This window comes from Atractosteus spatula, chromosome 5 (assembly GCF_055471065.1).
Source record: "Atractosteus spatula isolate fAtrSpa1 chromosome 5, fAtrSpa1.hap1, whole genome shotgun sequence".
Taxonomy (NCBI): domain Eukaryota; kingdom Metazoa; phylum Chordata; class Actinopteri; order Semionotiformes; family Lepisosteidae; genus Atractosteus; species Atractosteus spatula.
The window spans coordinates 2,733,528-2,749,933 of NC_142710.1; the positions used below are offsets into that span (position 1 = coordinate 2,733,528).

At 43.9% G+C, this 16,406-nt stretch overlaps 10 non-coding genes across 10 annotated transcripts; 7 read left to right on the plus strand and 3 right to left on the minus strand.

Moving 5' to 3' along the window:
* Positions 1 to 4,044: 4,044 nt before the first annotated feature.
* trnai-aau (transfer RNA isoleucine (anticodon AAU)) lies at positions 4,045 to 4,118 on the plus strand. The gene has a single exon. It is a non-coding gene; the product is annotated as a tRNA-Ile (tRNA).
* A 2,519-nt stretch (positions 4,119 to 6,637) lies between these two features.
* trnap-ugg (transfer RNA proline (anticodon UGG)) lies at positions 6,638 to 6,709 on the plus strand. The gene has a single exon. It is a non-coding gene; the product is annotated as a tRNA-Pro (tRNA).
* A 340-nt stretch (positions 6,710 to 7,049) lies between these two features.
* Positions 7,050 to 7,122, minus strand: trnam-cau (transfer RNA methionine (anticodon CAU)). Its single transcript has one exon. It is a non-coding gene; the product is annotated as a tRNA-Met (tRNA).
* Positions 7,123 to 7,477: 355 nt separating this feature from the next.
* trnai-aau (transfer RNA isoleucine (anticodon AAU)) lies at positions 7,478 to 7,551 on the plus strand. Its single transcript has one exon. It is a non-coding gene; the product is annotated as a tRNA-Ile (tRNA).
* Positions 7,552 to 10,073: 2,522 nt separating this feature from the next.
* On the plus strand, positions 10,074 to 10,145 carry trnap-ugg (transfer RNA proline (anticodon UGG)). Its single transcript has one exon. It is a non-coding gene; the product is annotated as a tRNA-Pro (tRNA).
* A 340-nt stretch (positions 10,146 to 10,485) lies between these two features.
* trnam-cau (transfer RNA methionine (anticodon CAU)) lies at positions 10,486 to 10,558 on the minus strand. Its single transcript has one exon. It is a non-coding gene; the product is annotated as a tRNA-Met (tRNA).
* A 355-nt stretch (positions 10,559 to 10,913) lies between these two features.
* trnai-aau (transfer RNA isoleucine (anticodon AAU)) lies at positions 10,914 to 10,987 on the plus strand. The gene has a single exon. It is a non-coding gene; the product is annotated as a tRNA-Ile (tRNA).
* Positions 10,988 to 13,509: 2,522 nt separating this feature from the next.
* trnap-ugg (transfer RNA proline (anticodon UGG)) lies at positions 13,510 to 13,581 on the plus strand. Its single transcript has one exon. It is a non-coding gene; the product is annotated as a tRNA-Pro (tRNA).
* A 340-nt stretch (positions 13,582 to 13,921) lies between these two features.
* trnam-cau (transfer RNA methionine (anticodon CAU)) lies at positions 13,922 to 13,994 on the minus strand. The gene has a single exon. It is a non-coding gene; the product is annotated as a tRNA-Met (tRNA).
* Positions 13,995 to 14,349: 355 nt separating this feature from the next.
* Positions 14,350 to 14,423, plus strand: trnai-aau (transfer RNA isoleucine (anticodon AAU)). Its single transcript has one exon. It is a non-coding gene; the product is annotated as a tRNA-Ile (tRNA).
* The last annotated feature ends 1,983 nt before the right edge of the window (positions 14,424 to 16,406 follow it).

Genomic DNA, 16,406 nt, shown 5'->3' on the forward strand with positions numbered 1-16,406 from the left:
GTGGATTTTGTTTATGATAAAGAGGATAAACTGGGATGGGAGGAGGGTTTGGTTTTGCATAAGGGGCGGGATTATGATAATTGGAGGAATTTGCGAGAGTATAATGGTTTGATATATTTGATTTTGTATTGTGGTCGTTATCTATGTTTTTGGTTGGTATTATGTTTATATGGTTGTTTTTGTTGGTTGGTTGTTATTATGGTTATTAATAATACGATCTATAGTTGAAATCTGAGTCTAAATAAAAAGAAAAAGCAAGTGATTAGGTTTATGAGCAATCTAATTACTTATTCGTTTAAAACGCTATATAAAATAAAGTTTATTATTAATTTGCTGGACAGAGCAGTGAACATTATTATGCATAAGACAAAGATAACGATCCTGATCAGTTTAGAAATCTGTGTACGCTGTAAGGTTTTTACTTCTTAAACTTTTAAAATACACGTTTCGATTAGAAAGAAATCCTCCTCCTGGTACAGTCGCATGAAGAGAGAGGCAAAAAAGCCCTACACAGCCCTGTCGCAGTACACGAATATAATCATATCGTTATTAAATTCTTTAGATACGCGATTCCATATTATATTAGCAGAAAAGCTTAAACTACCACTTTTTCACAAGCTATTTCACATGTTAGTTAAATTTAATTTATTTATATATTATATATTTATATCTCTGACCAAGGGAAATGTCTCATTTTTTCAAAGAAATGTTTGTTCACAACGGCGACTGTCAGAAGATAGGACACAGCGGCTCAGGCACCCGCTGAATGGAAAAGGGGCACTTTAATGTTCTGTATGGCTAATACTAAAGCCAATACTAATATTCAATACTTTAATATCCTTTTCTGTATGTTTAACAATAGTGGGTACTGGCCTAATTCGTCCCTGCTCCCGTTGTTAGGTGTTAATGTGTTGTTAAGTGTGAATTTGTACCTGTTTCCCTGAGGTCTGGCTTTTTTTCTGGAAAACCATAACTCTGGTCTTGTCCAGATTGACTGTCGGCGCCCAGGTCTGACAGTGCTGCTCCAGCAGTGCCAGGTTCTGGCGCAGCCTCTGTTCTGTGGGCGACAGCGGGACCAGGTCGTCTGCACAGAGCAGGAACTCGATTTCCATAATTAATGCAGATCAGTAAATCAAGGGACAAAACAATTATTGCGCCCGGGTCCTCAATGGGCTTTGACGTGCTAATGCGTTGGTTTAACAGTCCGGGTGTGGCAAGCCTCTAATGTCTCCCGACTTTGAAAACCAAGTAATAACTTAACTATATGTGCAAACGTTTCATATGTTGCTGTTGTGGATGCCTGTGGAGTGTATCTTATTTGCCGCGCGCCCTCCCCCCCTCTCTCCCTCAATTCAATTCAATTCAAGGTGTTTTATTAGCATGGCAGATGGGTTCAATCAGTGTTGGGTATTTACTTTGCTTTGAGATTCCACTTTTAAAGGTGATATATAAATTTTTGAATAAAATAAATTGATATCTTTGTCTTCTAAGCTCTCTGTGTACAGTGGAGCCTCCTGTCCAGCCAGCACATGTCCACAGACATTCACAACAGCGACATATCATAAAACGTTTGCACATATAGTGTGCAAAAATGCACTTTATTTACTAAAAATAAGACAGAGATACTGTATCAATTTATGTTGCATTAGCCTGATTATGATTAAAAAAACACATATAATTAAACACGCGTTTGCGATTTAAATCAAAAAACGATTTAAATCAATATGAATGTTTATATTGTATCGCATACTGTCCAGCCTCCATTTCTCTATAAAAATTTACTCTATCACACACACACACAATAGAAGCAGGAAGCAGAAGCAGGGACCGTTGTCAGAAGGGAAGAAGGTGACTATTCATTGTTATCAAAAATGACTTAGAATCGATCATGTTGTGATATTTTGAAATATAAAAGTCAATTGATTGTCCATAATATCGCTATTCTATTTTTTCGAAGAAATGTTTGTTAAAAGAAAAGTCCAGTACCAGCTGGATTTGAACACACAACCCATGAGCTGATAAGCAGGCACGTAGACCAGTAGGCTACAGGGGAAGTCACATGAAGAAGCAGGCAAAATAGCCCTACACAGCCCTGTCGCAGTACACGAATATAATAATATCGTTATTAAATTCTTTAGATACGCGATTCCATATTATATTCCCTATTAATCAAATTCTAAAAGTATGCTTGTTGACTCCGGTATCTCTTTAGTTAAAGACTTCGATGCTTAAAATGTTTAGGGAGAAATGGAATACTGGTGTGTATTTTTTCTTTAAAGTACCAAGACCAGCCATATACAGTACTGTATGTTTATGTTCCAAAATTAATATCGTTTATGGCCTTCACACGCGTTACAGTATGCTCCTATTCTTTTTATGCTCAGCTACTAAGATTTCCCTTCAGTGGTGAAATTCTAAATCTACAACGGGCACAGCAAAGACGTTTACTGTAAGTCTTTCTACGACAGACCAACCGACCACGAGTGCCCCTGTCGGTCAACCAATCACGTACTACAGTGCCGCGCGTCATCTTGCGTCACAATGCGCGACGCCACCTGTGGTACGTGTCTGTAACGCGCACTTTGAATGGCTGCATCTGTAGGACAGACATGCAACCCAGTCAGATAGAAATTTAAATGTTAACAGACACATTATTTGAATTTACCATAAAGCATCACGTAGTCGGCAGGTTATGAACTGCACGGGGAGACCCCAATAAAGGTGTAGTCCATCGCCTTAACCACTCGGCCACAACTACACGCACAGCTCTACCTGCTCCTCCGCCAGCTGATCCCATCAACCACCAGGACCCCACTATGGTCCTCGAGTATCACACTGGTATTATAAATACAGCGAGACTCCGGCATTCAGATCTGTCGCAGATGCGCTGGGTTTTATAAGCAAAACAATGTTTATGAAGAAGGTGAAATACTGCTGTGTATTTTCCTCATTTTTAGCCGCCACTGCCGGCTATACACAGTATGATAATATTGCAAATATCGTATTATTTTCAGCTGCAAACAATTAATTATAGTTACAAAATTTCACCTTAATATTCCATATTAAGTGGATTTAAAGATGCTAAACAGTAGGAAAAGAGATTAAATGAAGATAATCGTTTCACCAACATCTACCGCTCCACGAGCGCTCTAGACTTTAACTTCAACAAAGTGATCACTCGGCACTCCTACACCGCGCTCAGAGATGACTGGGCTCTGTCTACATTAGACATGCTCTTTCACAGCCTAGCCCACCTGCTCAGGACCTTCTCACACTTTCTAAAGAAAATGTACACGTCTTTGTGACAAGCCTGTCTTAGATTTTTTTAACTTCTTATTAAGAACGCAGGATGTATAATCCTGCTTTTGTGAATTGAGAAACAGAGGTGTCTGTTTTATAAAAGGTGAAACCGCGACCTTGGCGTTATTAGCACCACGCTCTAACCAACTGAGCTAACCAGCCTCCTACTACCCACTGCGTGATCTGTTGCTGTCAGACGTGCTTCTGTGTTAAACGCACAAGGACAAAAACAGCCCGGAGACTCCGATCGAGCACTGGGCTGTGCTTTTCTCCCTTGGAAAGATCACGCTTTCCACGAGGTACGCAAGAACACGCGTGTATGAGCGAACAGGAGCCGCCTGTGTCAGAAGAGTAAAAGAGACTGACCCGCTACCTACTGCGCTAACGAGGCTGGACGATGGCTGAGCTGCAGTATGAACTCACACGATATGATTGCAAATCAATCGGTGAGATCCACACCATCCGCTGTCACAATCCTGTCAACATCCAGGCTGTTACTGAGGTGCCTCTGTTTTGGAGACTCAAATGGATTTCAAGTCCAGCGACTTAACCACTCGGCCACGACTACACGCACAAACCTACCTTCTCCCGAACTGACACAGGCTCGTTCCCGCATCATTTCCAACCCAAAATCTCTCTGCGTGATTAATTTGCTATTTCTGTCTCTCTATATCGATCATCACCAGCTGATTCACTAAGAAAACAAAAGGTAGGAAAACTCAGCGGTAGATATGTGACTCACGAGGCCGGTTAGCTCAGTTGGTTAGAGCGTGGTGCTAATAACGCCAAGGTCGCGGGTTCGATCCCCGTACGGGCCAGTGAGTCTCATTTTCACACACCCACTATTTCTAGTCTACCGACGCAGAAATACACATCATTATGAAAAGACGACCTATAAATAAATCAAAATTACTTCCACTTCTCTTTATTGGTGGAAATCGCAGAAATTAACGGAATTGTTTCATCTTCGGATGAACGTCTAAAAAGATTCTTCCGGGTTACAGGCGGGGATACTCACCCCTATACTAACGAGGAGCGGGAGCTCTGTTTCCTCTCAGGAGACGTTTCCTCTCGGGGCTGATATTTCAGGATTTGGCGATTTGGCTTTCATTTCGATTATCTTCAGAAACTTGTTCCCAGCTGTGGAACCGCTACTGCTCCCCCACAGAGGCTACTATCACGTTCGGAATCGATTATTTCAGCTTCGGTTTTGAGTTTTAAAACGCGTTAAGAAGTCCTTCCGACAGAGCATGGGCCAGGTGAGAGGAAATGGTGTTTTCACCGGGTCTCGGATGTGTAAAGACGCCTATAAACTGTTAATGAGTAATATAAATTCATTAATGGTGAAGTAATTAATTTCAGTTTGTAGTCTATTTCTGTTGTTTCCGCTCTTGAAACCAGACAGTTGAGCCACTTTTAAAGACACAACTACACTAACGAGGAGCGCGTGTCTACCGCTGAGCGAGAGATCTGTTCACTGTCAGGAGACATTTCCTCTCAGGGCTGATCTTTTAGGTTTCAGCGTTTAGTTCATCTTCATCCTTCTTTTTGCAGGAGATTGTAATAACAATTACGGATTAAAAAAAAATCTAACTCAGATTTTCGAAAAACTTCTAAAAGTTGACCGACTGCCCCTTTGGAAGGGAAATGTATATAAGATCTCTCTCCCTGCTTCAGAAACTGTCATCACACTGGAGAGAAGTTACACGTGTCCATACGCGCTTCTCACAGGAATCACAATAACATCGCAATGAAAGCAAAAGGCGTTTTCACCTGTTTAATTGCACGTTATTGTTGGAAAATGCAACGGAATTCGTTATTCTTCTGATATGAGTTTAACCAAACGTTTAATTGTAAGTGAAGTCAGCTTGTTAAAAATGAAACCAGCGCCCCGTCGCAGAAACGTACCCCGGTCTCCCGCGTGAAAAGCGGGGATCCTCCTGTGCGCCATACTGACGGGGAGCGACCGCGGTGAAGTTAGCTTGAAGCTCGAAAGCGATTTTGGCCTGTAGCGTTTTCACGAAATCCCCTAGAGTTACGAGAACGATATTTAGGAATATAAATATATTATAATTCTGAGAAGTATAGGACTGACCTCTTTAACAACGCACGATGTGTAATTCTGCGTCTGTGAATTGAGAAACAGAGATGTCTGTTTTATAAAAGGCGAGAGAGTGGCATTCAAATCTGTCGCAGATGCGCTGGGTTATATAAGCAAAAAAATGTTTCTGAAGAAGGTGAAATACTGCTGTGTATTTTCCTCTTGTTTAGCCGCCACTGCCGGCTATACACAGTATGATAATATTGCAAATATCGTATTATCTTCAGCTGCAAACAATTCCTTATAGTTACAAAATTTCACCTTAATATTCCATGTTAAGTGGATTTAAAGATGATAAACAGTAGGAAAACAGGTTAAATGAAGATAATCGTTTCATCAACATCTACCGCTCCACGAGCGCTTTAGACTTTAACTTCAACACAGTGATCACTCGGCACTACTACACCACGCTCAGTGATGACTGGGCTCTGTCTACATTAGACATGCGCTTTCACAGCCTAGCCCACCTGCTCAGGACCTTCTCACTGTCTCTAAAGAAGAATTACACGTCACTGTGACAAGCCTGTCTTAGAAGTGCTCTGTGCTCTGTTTACAACAAAAACCACAGCCCGCTTGAGTCTAGGTCTTACTGACAGAGAAATGTATTTTTTGAAATTCTGGGGCTAAACTTTTATTGTGTTGTTTTGTTGTGCTTCAGTCATCTGTTTGACCTTCCTCGCGGGGAAATTATAAAGACTCTACAGTTCGGACACCTACTCTGATATTTCGATCTTAAATTAAGGTCTGCTTCTTTTGACGGTCTTATTATGCAAAGAGTGTAAGACCCAAGTGCTCGTTTATTAAAGTCCGAGATCCTGACCGATTTGACTTTATACCGATAATTGCAGCAAATTAATGAAGAAAAGAGAAACACGAGAAAAAAACTGCTGCACACATGTGGCCAGTCTTAATGAGCGGTTGCTGTCAGACGTGTTTCTGTGTTAAACGCACAAGGACAAAAACAGCCGGGAGACTCCGATCGAGCACTGGGCTGTGCTTTTCTCCCTTGGAAAGGTCACGCATTCCGCGAGGTAGGCAAGAACACGCGTGTATGAGCGAACAGGACCCACCTGGCACGAGTGAATGACCCCCCCGCGAGCTCACTGGCAGGAGAGAGGGGAAGGGTGGGCTCGTTGGTTTAGTCCAAGCGAACGGCGCGAGTCTCACTGCACTGGTCTGTCTCCGGTCTCTGGGCGCGAAGAACACGTGTGAAATTTGAGGGTTAGCTTGTCGCAGGGCTCGTTGGTCTAGGGGTATGATTCTCGCTTTGGGTGCGAGAGGTCCCGGGTTCAAATCCCGGACGAGCCCGTCTTTTTTTCTATCATTGTAGGAAGACATATCCAGCCCTCCTCGGGAGCACAGCAGAGCGAGTGTCGTGAGGTTATAGCCAGGTGCTGCAGCTGACGGGCTGACTGCTGGTTTACAAGATCCGGTGGTGGAGACACCTTCACCTCTAAGAGTTTATCTGCAGCTCTCATGTATCATTATTTTAAAAAGGTGTGAGTGGACACCGAGCATCATAGCGAGGGATCGAACTGTGTTTATCGCGGACTAAACATCTCGTATTCGGCGTGGAAGTGAAAAACACGCGTGTGGGAGTGAACGTCCCACGTCCCATCTGTGAAGAGCCCGAAACAGCACTGATCCCTGCCCCGTGTGAGGATCGAACTCACGACCTTCAGATTATGAGACTGACGCGCTACCTACTGCGCTAACGAGGCTGGACGATGGCTGAGCTGCAGTATGAACTCACACGATATGATTGCAAATCAATCGGTGAGATCCACACCATCCGCTGTCACAATCCTGTCAACATCCAGGCTGTTACTGAGGTGCCTCTCTGTTTTGGAGACTCAAATGGATTTCAAGTCCAGCGACTTAACCACTCGGCCACGACTACACGCACAAACCTACCTTCTCCCGAACTGACACAGGCTCGTTCCCGCATCATTTCCAACCCAAAATCTCTCTGCGTGATTAATTTGCTATTTCTGTCTCTCTATATCGATCATCACCAGCTGATTCACTAAGAAAACAAAAGGTAGGAAAACTCAGCGGTAGATATGTGTCTCAAGAGGCCGGTTAGCTCAGTTGGTTAGAGCGTGGTGCTAATAACGCCAAGGTCGCGGGTTCGATCCCCGTACGGGCCAGTCAGTCTCATCTTCACACACCCACTATTTCTAGTCTACCGACGCAGAAATACACATCATTATGAAAAGACGACCTATAAATCAATCAAAATTACTTCCACTTCTCTTTATTGGTGGAAATCGCAGAAATTAACGGAATTGGTTCATCTTCGGATGAACTTCCAAAAAGATTCTTCCGGGTTACAGGCGGGGATACTCACCCCTATACTAACGAGGAGCGGGAGCTCTGTTTCCTCTCAGGAGACGTTTCCTCTCGGGGCTGATATTTCAGGATTTGGCGATTTGGCTTTCATTTAGATTATCTTCAGAAACTTGTTCCCAGCTGTGGAACCGCTACTGCTCCCCCACAGAGGCTACTATCACGTTCGGAATCGATTATTTCAGCTTCGGTTTTGAGTTTTAAAACGCGTTAAGAAGTCCTTCCGACAGAGCATGGGCCAGGTGAGAGGAAATGGTGTTTTCACCGGGTCTCGGATGTGTAAAGACGCCTATAAACTGTTAGTGAGTAATATAAATTCATTAATGGTGAAGTAATTAATTTCAGTTTGTAGTCTATTTCTGTTGTTTCCACTCTTGATGAAACTAGACAGTTGAGCCACTTTTAAAGACACAACTACACTAACGAGGAGCGCGTGTCTACCGCTGAGCGAGAGATCTGTTCACTGTCAGGAGACATTTCCTCTCAGGGCTGATCTTTTAGGTTTCAGCGTTTAGTTCATCTTCATCCTTCTTTTTGCAGGAGATTGTAATAACAATTACGGATTAAAAAAAAATCTAACTCAGATTTTCGAAAAACTTCTAAAAGTTGACCGACTGCCCCTTTGGAAGGGAAATGTATATAAGATCTCTCTCCCTGCTTCAGAAACTGTCATCACACTGGAGAGAAGTTACACGTGTCCATACGCGCTTCTGACAGGAATCACAATAACATCGCAGTGAAAGCAAATGGCGTTTTCACCTGTTTAATTGCACGTTATTGTTGGAAAATGCAACGGAATTCGTTATTCTTCTGATATGAGTTTAACCAAACGTTTAATTGTAAGTGAAGTCAGCTTGTTAAAAATGAAACCAGCGCCCCGTCGCAGAAACGTACCCCGGTCTCCCGCGTGAAAAGCGGGGATCCTCCTGTGCGCCATACTGACGGGGAGCGACCGCGGTGAAGTTAGCTTGAAGCTCGAAAGCGATTTTGGCCTGTAGCGTTTTCACGAAATCCCCTAGAGTTACGAGAACCATATTTAGGAATATAAATATATTATAATTCTGAGAAGTATAGGACTGACCTCTTTAACAACGCACGATGTGTAATTCTGCGTCTGTGAATTGAGAAACAGAGATGTCTGTTTTATAAAAGGCGAGAGAGTGGCATTCAAATCTGTCGCAGATGCGCTGGGTTATATAAGCAAAAAAATGTTTCTGAAGAAGGTGAAATACTGCTGTGTATTTTCCTCTTGTTTAGCCGCCACTGCCGGCTATACACAGTATGATAATATTGCAAATATCGTATTATCTTCAGCTGCAAACAATTCCTTATAGTTACAAAATTTCACCTTAATATTCCATGTTAAGTGGATTTAAAGATGATAAACAGTAGGAAAACAGGTTAAATGAAGATAATCGTTTCATCAACATCTACCGCTCCACGAGCGCTTTAGACTTTAACTTCAACACAGTGATCACTCGGCACTACTACACCGCGCTCAGTGATGACTGGGCTCTGTCTACATTAGACATGCGCTTTCACAGCCTAGCCCACCTGCTCAGGACCTTCTCACTGTCTCTAAAGAAGAATTACACGTCACTGTGACAAGCCTGTCTTAGAAGTGCTCTGTGCTCTGTTTACAACAAAAACCACAGCCCGCTTGAGTCTAGGTCTTACTGACAGAGAAATGTATTTTTTGAAATTCTGGGGCTAAACTTTTATTGTGTTGTTTTGTTGTGCTTCAGTCATCTGTTTGACCTTCCTGGCGGGGAAATTATAAAGACTCTACAGTTCGGACACCTACTCTGATATTTCGATCTTAAATTAAGGTCTGCTTCTTTTGACGGTCTTATTATGCAAAGAGTGTAAGACCCAAGTGCTCGTTTATTAAAGTCCGAGATCCTGACCGATTTGACTTTATACCGATAATTGCAGCAAATTAATGAAGAAAAGAGAAACACGAGAAAAAAACTGCTGCACACATGTGGCCAGTCTTAATGAGCTGTTGCTGTCAGACGTGTTTCTGTGTTAAACGCACAAGGACAAAACCAGCCCGGAGACTCCGATCGAGCACTGGGCTGTGCTTTTCTCCCTTGGAAAGGTCACGCATTCCGCGAGGTAGGCAAGAACACGCGTGTATGAGCGAACAGGACCCACCTGGCACGAGTGAATGACCCCCCCGCGAGCTCACTGGCAGGAGAGAGGGGAAGGGTGGGCTCGTTGGTTTAGTCCAAGCGAACGGCGCGAGTCTCACTGCACTGGTCTGTCTCCGGTCTCTGGGCGCGAAGAACACGTGTGAAATTTGAGGGGCAGCTTGTCGCAGGGCTCGTTGGTCTAGGGGTATGATTCTCGCTTTGGGTGCGAGAGGTCCCGGGTTCAAATCCCGGACGAGCCCGTCTTTTTTTCTATCATTGTAGGAAGACATATCCAGCCCTCCTCGGGAGCACAGCAGAGCGAGTGTCGTGAGGTTATAGCCAGGTGCTGCAGCTGACGGGCTGACTGCTGGTTTACAAGATCCGGTGGTGGAGACACCTTCACCTCTAAGAGTTTATCTGCAGCTCTCATGTATCATTATTTTAAAAAGGTGTGAGTGGACACCGAGCATCATAGCGAGGGATCGAACTGTGTTTATCGCGGACTAAACATCTCGTATTCGGCGTGGAAGTGAAAAACACGCTTGTGGGAGTGAACGTCCCACGCCCCATCTGTGAAGAGCCCGAAACAGCACTGATCCCTGCCCCGTGTGAGGATCGAACTCACGACCTTCAGATTATGAGACTGACGCGCTACCTACTGCGCTAACGAGGCTGGACGATGGCTGAGCTGCAGTATGAACTCACACGATATGATTGCAAATCAATCGGTGAGATCCACACCATCCGCTGTCACAATCCTGTCAACATCCAGGCTGTTACTGAGGTGCCTCTCTGTTTTGGAGACTCAAATGGATTTCAAGTCCAGCGACGTAACCACTCGGCCACGACTACACGCACAAACCTACCTTCTCCCGAACTGACACAGGCTCGTTCCCGCATCATTTCCAACCCAAAATCTCTCTGCGTGATTAATTTGCTATTTCTGTCTCTCTATATCGATCATCACCAGCTGATTCACTAAGAAAACAAAAGGTAGGAAAACTCAGCGGTAGATATGTGTCTCACGAGGCCGGTTAGCTCAGTTGGTTAGAGCGTGGTGCTAATAACGCCAAGGTCGCGGGTTCGATCCCCGTACGGGCCAGTCAGTCTCATCTTCACACACCCACTATTTCTAGTCTACCGACGCAGAAATACACATCATTATGAAAAGACGACCTATAAATCAATCAAAATTACTTCCACTTCTCTTTATTGGTGGAAATCGCAGAAATTAACGGAATTGGTTCATCTTCGGATGAACTTCCAAAAAGATTCTTTCGGGTTACAGGCGGGGATACTCACCCCTATACTAACGAGGAGCGGGAGCTCTGTTTCCTCTCAGGAGACGTTTCCTCTCGGGGCTGATATTTCAGGATTTGGCGATTTGGCTTTCATTTCGATTATCTTCAGAAACTTGTTCCCAGCTGTGGAACCGCTACTGCTCCCCCACAGAGGCTACTAACACGTTCGGAATCGATTATTTCAGCTTCGGTTTTGAGTTTTAAAATGCGTTAAGAAGTCCTTCCGACAGAGCATGGGCCAGGTGAGAGGAAATGGTGTTTTCACCGGGTCTCGGATGTGTAAAGACGCCTATAAACTGTTAGTGAGTAATATAAATTCATTAATGGTGAAGTAATTAATTTCAGTTTGTAGTCTATTTCTGTTGTTTCCGCTCTTGATGAAACCAGACAGTTGAGCCACTTTTAAAGACACAACTACACTAACGAGGAGCGCGTGTCTACCGCTGAGCGAGAGATCTGTTCACTGTCAGGAGACATTTCCTCTCAGGGCTGATCTTTTAGGTTTCAGCGTTTAGTTCATCTTCATCCTTCTTTTTGCAGGAGATTGTAATAACAATTACGGATTAAAAAAAAATCTAACTCAGATTTTCGAAAAACTTCTAAAAGTTGACCGACTGCCCCTTTGGAAGGGAAATGTATATAAGATCTCTCTCCCTGCTTCAGAAACTGTCATCACACTGGAGAGAAGTTACACGTGTCCATACGCGCTTCTGACAGGAATCACAATAACATCGCAGTGAAAGCAAATGGCGTTTTCACCTGTTTAATTGCACGTTATTGTTGGAAAATGCAACGGAATTCGTTATTCTTCTGATATGAGTTTAAACAAACGTTTAATTGTAAGTGAAGTCAGCTTGTTAAAAATGAAACCAGCGTCCCGTCGCAGAAACGTACCCCGGTCTCCCGCGTGAAAAGCGGGGATCCTCCTGTGCGCCATACTGACGGGGAGTGACCGCGGTGAAGTTAGCTTGAAGCTCGAAAGCGATTTTGGCCTGTAGCGTTTTCACGAAATCCCCTAGAGTTACGAGAACGATATTTAGGAATATAAATATATTATAATTCTGAGAAGTATAGGACTGACCTCTTTAACAACGCACGATGTGTAATTCTGCGTCTGTGAATTGAGAAACAGAGATGTCTGTTTTATAAAAGGCGAGAGAGTGGCATTCAAATCTGTCGCAGATGCGCTGGGTTATATAAGCAAAAAAATGTTTATGAAGAAGGTGAAATACTGCTGTGTATTTTCCTCTTGTTTAGCCGCCACTGCCGGCTATACACAGTATGATAATATTGCAAATATCGTATTATCTTCAGCAGCAAACAATTCCTTATAGTTACAAAATTTCACCTTAATATTCCATGTTAAGTGGATTTAAAGATGATAAACAGTAGGAAAACAGGTTAAATGAAGATAATCGTTTCATCAACATCTACCGCTCCACGAGCGCTTTAGACTTTAACTTCAACACAGTGATCACTCGGCACTACTACACCGCGCTCAGTGATGACTGGGCTCTGTCTACATTAGACATGCGCTTTCACAGCCTAGCCCACCTGCTCAGGACCGTCTCACTGTCTCTAAAGAAGAATTACACGTCACTGTGACAAGCCTGTCTTAGAAGTGCTCTGTGCTCTGTTTACAACAAAAACCACAGCCCGCTTGAGTCTAGGTCTTACTGACAGAGAAATGTATTTTTTGAAATTCTTGGGCTAAACTTTTATTGTGTTGTTTTGTTGTGCTTCAGTCATCTGTTTGACCTTCCTCGCGGGGAAATTATAAAGACTCTACAGTTCGGACACCTACTCTGATATTTCGATCTTAAATTAAGGTCTGCTTCTTTTGACGGTCTTATTATGCAAAGAGTGTAAGACCCAAGTGCTCGTTTATTAAAGTCCGAGATCCTGACCGATTTGACTTTATACCGATAATTGCAGCAAATTAATGAAGAAAAGAGAAACACGAGAAAAAAACTGCTGCACACATGTGGCCAGTCTTAATGAGCGGTTGCTGTCAGACGTGTTTCTGTGTTAAACGCACAAGGACAAAAACAGCCGGGAGACTCCGATCGAGCACTGGGCTGTGCTTTTCTCCCTTGGAAAGGTCACGCATTCCGCGAGGTAGGCAAGAACACGCGTGTATGAGCGAACAGGACCCACCTGGCACGAGTGAATGACCCCCCCGCGAGCTCACTGGCAGGAGAGAGGGGAAGGGTGGGCTCGTTGGTTTAGTCCAAGCGAACGGCGCGAGTCTCACTGCACTGGTCTGTCTCCGGTCTCTGGGCGCGAAGAACACGTGTGAAATTTGCGGGGCAGCTTGTCGCAGGGCTCGTTGGTCTAGGGGTATGATTCTCGCTTTGGGTGTGAGAGGTCCCGGGTTCAAATCCCGGACGAGCCCGTCTTTTTTTCTATCATTGTAGGAAGACATATCCAGCCCTCCTCGGGAGCACAGCAGAGCGAGTGTCGTGAGGTTATAGCCAGGTGCTGCAGCTGACGGGCTGACTGCTGGTTTACAAGATCCGGTGGTGGAGACACCTTCACCTCTAAGAGTTTATCTGCAGCTCTCATGTATCATTATTTTAAAAAGGTGTGAGTGGACACCGAGCATCATAGCGAGGGATCGAACTGTGTTTATCGCGGACTAAACATCTCGTATTCGGCGTGGAAGTGAAAAACACGCGTGTGGGAGTGAACGTCCCACGCCCCATCTGTGAAGAGCCCGAAACAGCACTGATCCCTGCCCCGTGTGAGGATCGAACTCACGACCTTCAGATTATGAGACTGACGCGCTACCTACTGCGCTAACGAGGCTGGACGATGGCTGAGCTGCAGTATGAACTCACAGGATATGATTGCAAATCAATCGGTGAGATCCACACCATCCGCTGTCACAATCCTGTCAACATCCAGGCTGTTACTGAGGTGCCTCTCTGTTTTGGAGACTCAAATGGATTTCAAGTCCAGCGACTTAACCACTCGGCCACGACTACACGCACAAACCTACCTTCTCCCGAACTGACACAGGCTCGTTCCCGCATCATTTCCAACCCAAAATCTCTCTGCGTGATTAATTTGCTATATCTGTCTCTCTATATCGATCATCACCAGCTGATTCACTAAGAAAACAAAAGGTAGGAAAACTCAGCGGTAGATATGTGACTCACGAGGCCGGTTAGCTCAGTTGGTTAGAGCGTGGTGCTAATAACGCCAAGGTCGCGGGTTCGATCCCCTTACGGGCCAGTGAGTCTCATTTTCACACACCCACTATTTCTAGTCTACCGACGCAGAAATACACATCATTATGAAAAGACGACCTATAAATCAATCAAAATTACTTCCACTTCTCTTTATTGGTGGAAATCGCAGAAATTAACGGAATTGTTTCATCTTCGGGTGAACTTCTAAAAAGATTCTTCCGGGTTACAGGCGGGGATACTCACCCCTATACTAACGAGGAGCGGGAGCTCTGTTTCCTCTCAGGAGACGTTTCCTCTCGGGGCTGATATTTCAGGATTTGGCGATTTGGCTTTCATTTCGATTATCTTCAGAAACTTGTTCCCAGCTGTGGAACCGCTACTGCTCCCCCACAGAGGCTACTAACACGTTCGGAATCGATTATTTCAGCTTCGGTTTTGAGTTTTAAAACGCGTTAAGAAGTCCTTCCGACAGAGCATGGGCCAGGTGAGAGGAAATGGTGTTTTCACCGGGTCTCGGATGTGTAAAGACGCCTATAAACTGTTAGTGAGTAATATAAATTCATTAATGGTGAAGTAATTAATTTCAGTTTGTAGTCTATTTCTGTTGTTTCCGCTCTTGATGAAACCAGACAGTTGAGCCAGTTTTAAAGACACAACTACACTAACGAGGAGCGCGTGTCTACCGCTGAGCGAGAGATCTGTTCACTGTCAGGAGACATTTCCTCTCAGGGCTGATCTTTTAGGTTTCAGCGTTTAGTTCATCTTCATCCTTCTTTTTGCAGGAGATTGTAATAACAATTACGGATTAAAAAAAAATCTAACTCAGATTTTCGAAAAACTTCTAAAAGTTGACCGACTGCCCCTTTGGAAGGGAAATGTATATAAGATCTCTCTCCCTGCTTCAGAAACTGTCATCACACTGGAGAGAAGTTACACGTGTCCATACGCGCTTCTGACAGGAATCACAATAACATCGCAGTGAAAGCAAATGGCGTTTTCACCTGTTTAATTGCACGTTATTGTTGGAAAATGCAACGGAATTCGTTATTCTTCTGATATGAGTTTAAACAAACGTTTAATTGTAAGTGAAGTCAGCTTGTTAAAAATGAAACCAGCGTCCCGTCGCAGAAACGTACCCCGGTCTCCCGCGTGAAAAGCGGGGATCCTCCTGTGCGCCATACTGACGGGGAGTGACCGCGGTGAAGTTAGCTTGAAGCTCGAAAGCGATTTTGGCCTGTAGCGTTTTCACGAAATCCCCTAGAGTTACGAGAACGATATTTAGGAATATAAATATATTATAATTCTGAGAAGTATAGGACTGACCTCTTTAACAACGCACGATGTGTAATTCTGCGTCTGTGAATTGAGAAACAGAGATGTCTGTTTTATAAAAGGCGAGAGAGTGGCATTCAAATCTGTCGCAGATGCGCTGGGTTATATAAGCAAAAAAATGTTTATGAAGAAGGTGAAATACTGCTGTGTATTTTCCTCTTGTTTAGCCGCCACTGCCGGCTATACACAGTATGATAATATTGCAAATATCGTATTATCTTCAGCAGCAAACAATTCCTTATAGTTACAAAATTTCACCTTAATATTCCATGTTAAGTGGATTTAAAGATGATAAACAGTAGGAAAACAGGTTAAATGAAGATAATCGTTTCATCAACATCTACCGCTCCACGAGCGCTTTAGACTTTAACTTCAACACAGTGATCACTCGGCACTACTACACCGCGCTCAGTGATGACTGGGCTCTGTCTACATTAGACATGCGCTTTCACAGCCTAGCCCACCTGCTCAGGACCGTCTCACTGTCTCTAAAGAAGAATTACACGTCACTGTGACAAGCCTGTCTTAGAAGTGCTCTGTGCTCTGTTTACAACAAAAACCACAGCCCGCTTGAGTCTAGGTCTTACTGACAGAGAAATGTATTTTTTGAAATTCTTGGGCTAAACTTTTATTGTGTTGTTTTGTTGTGCTTCAGTCATCTGTTTGACCTTCCTCGCGGGGAAATTATAAAGAC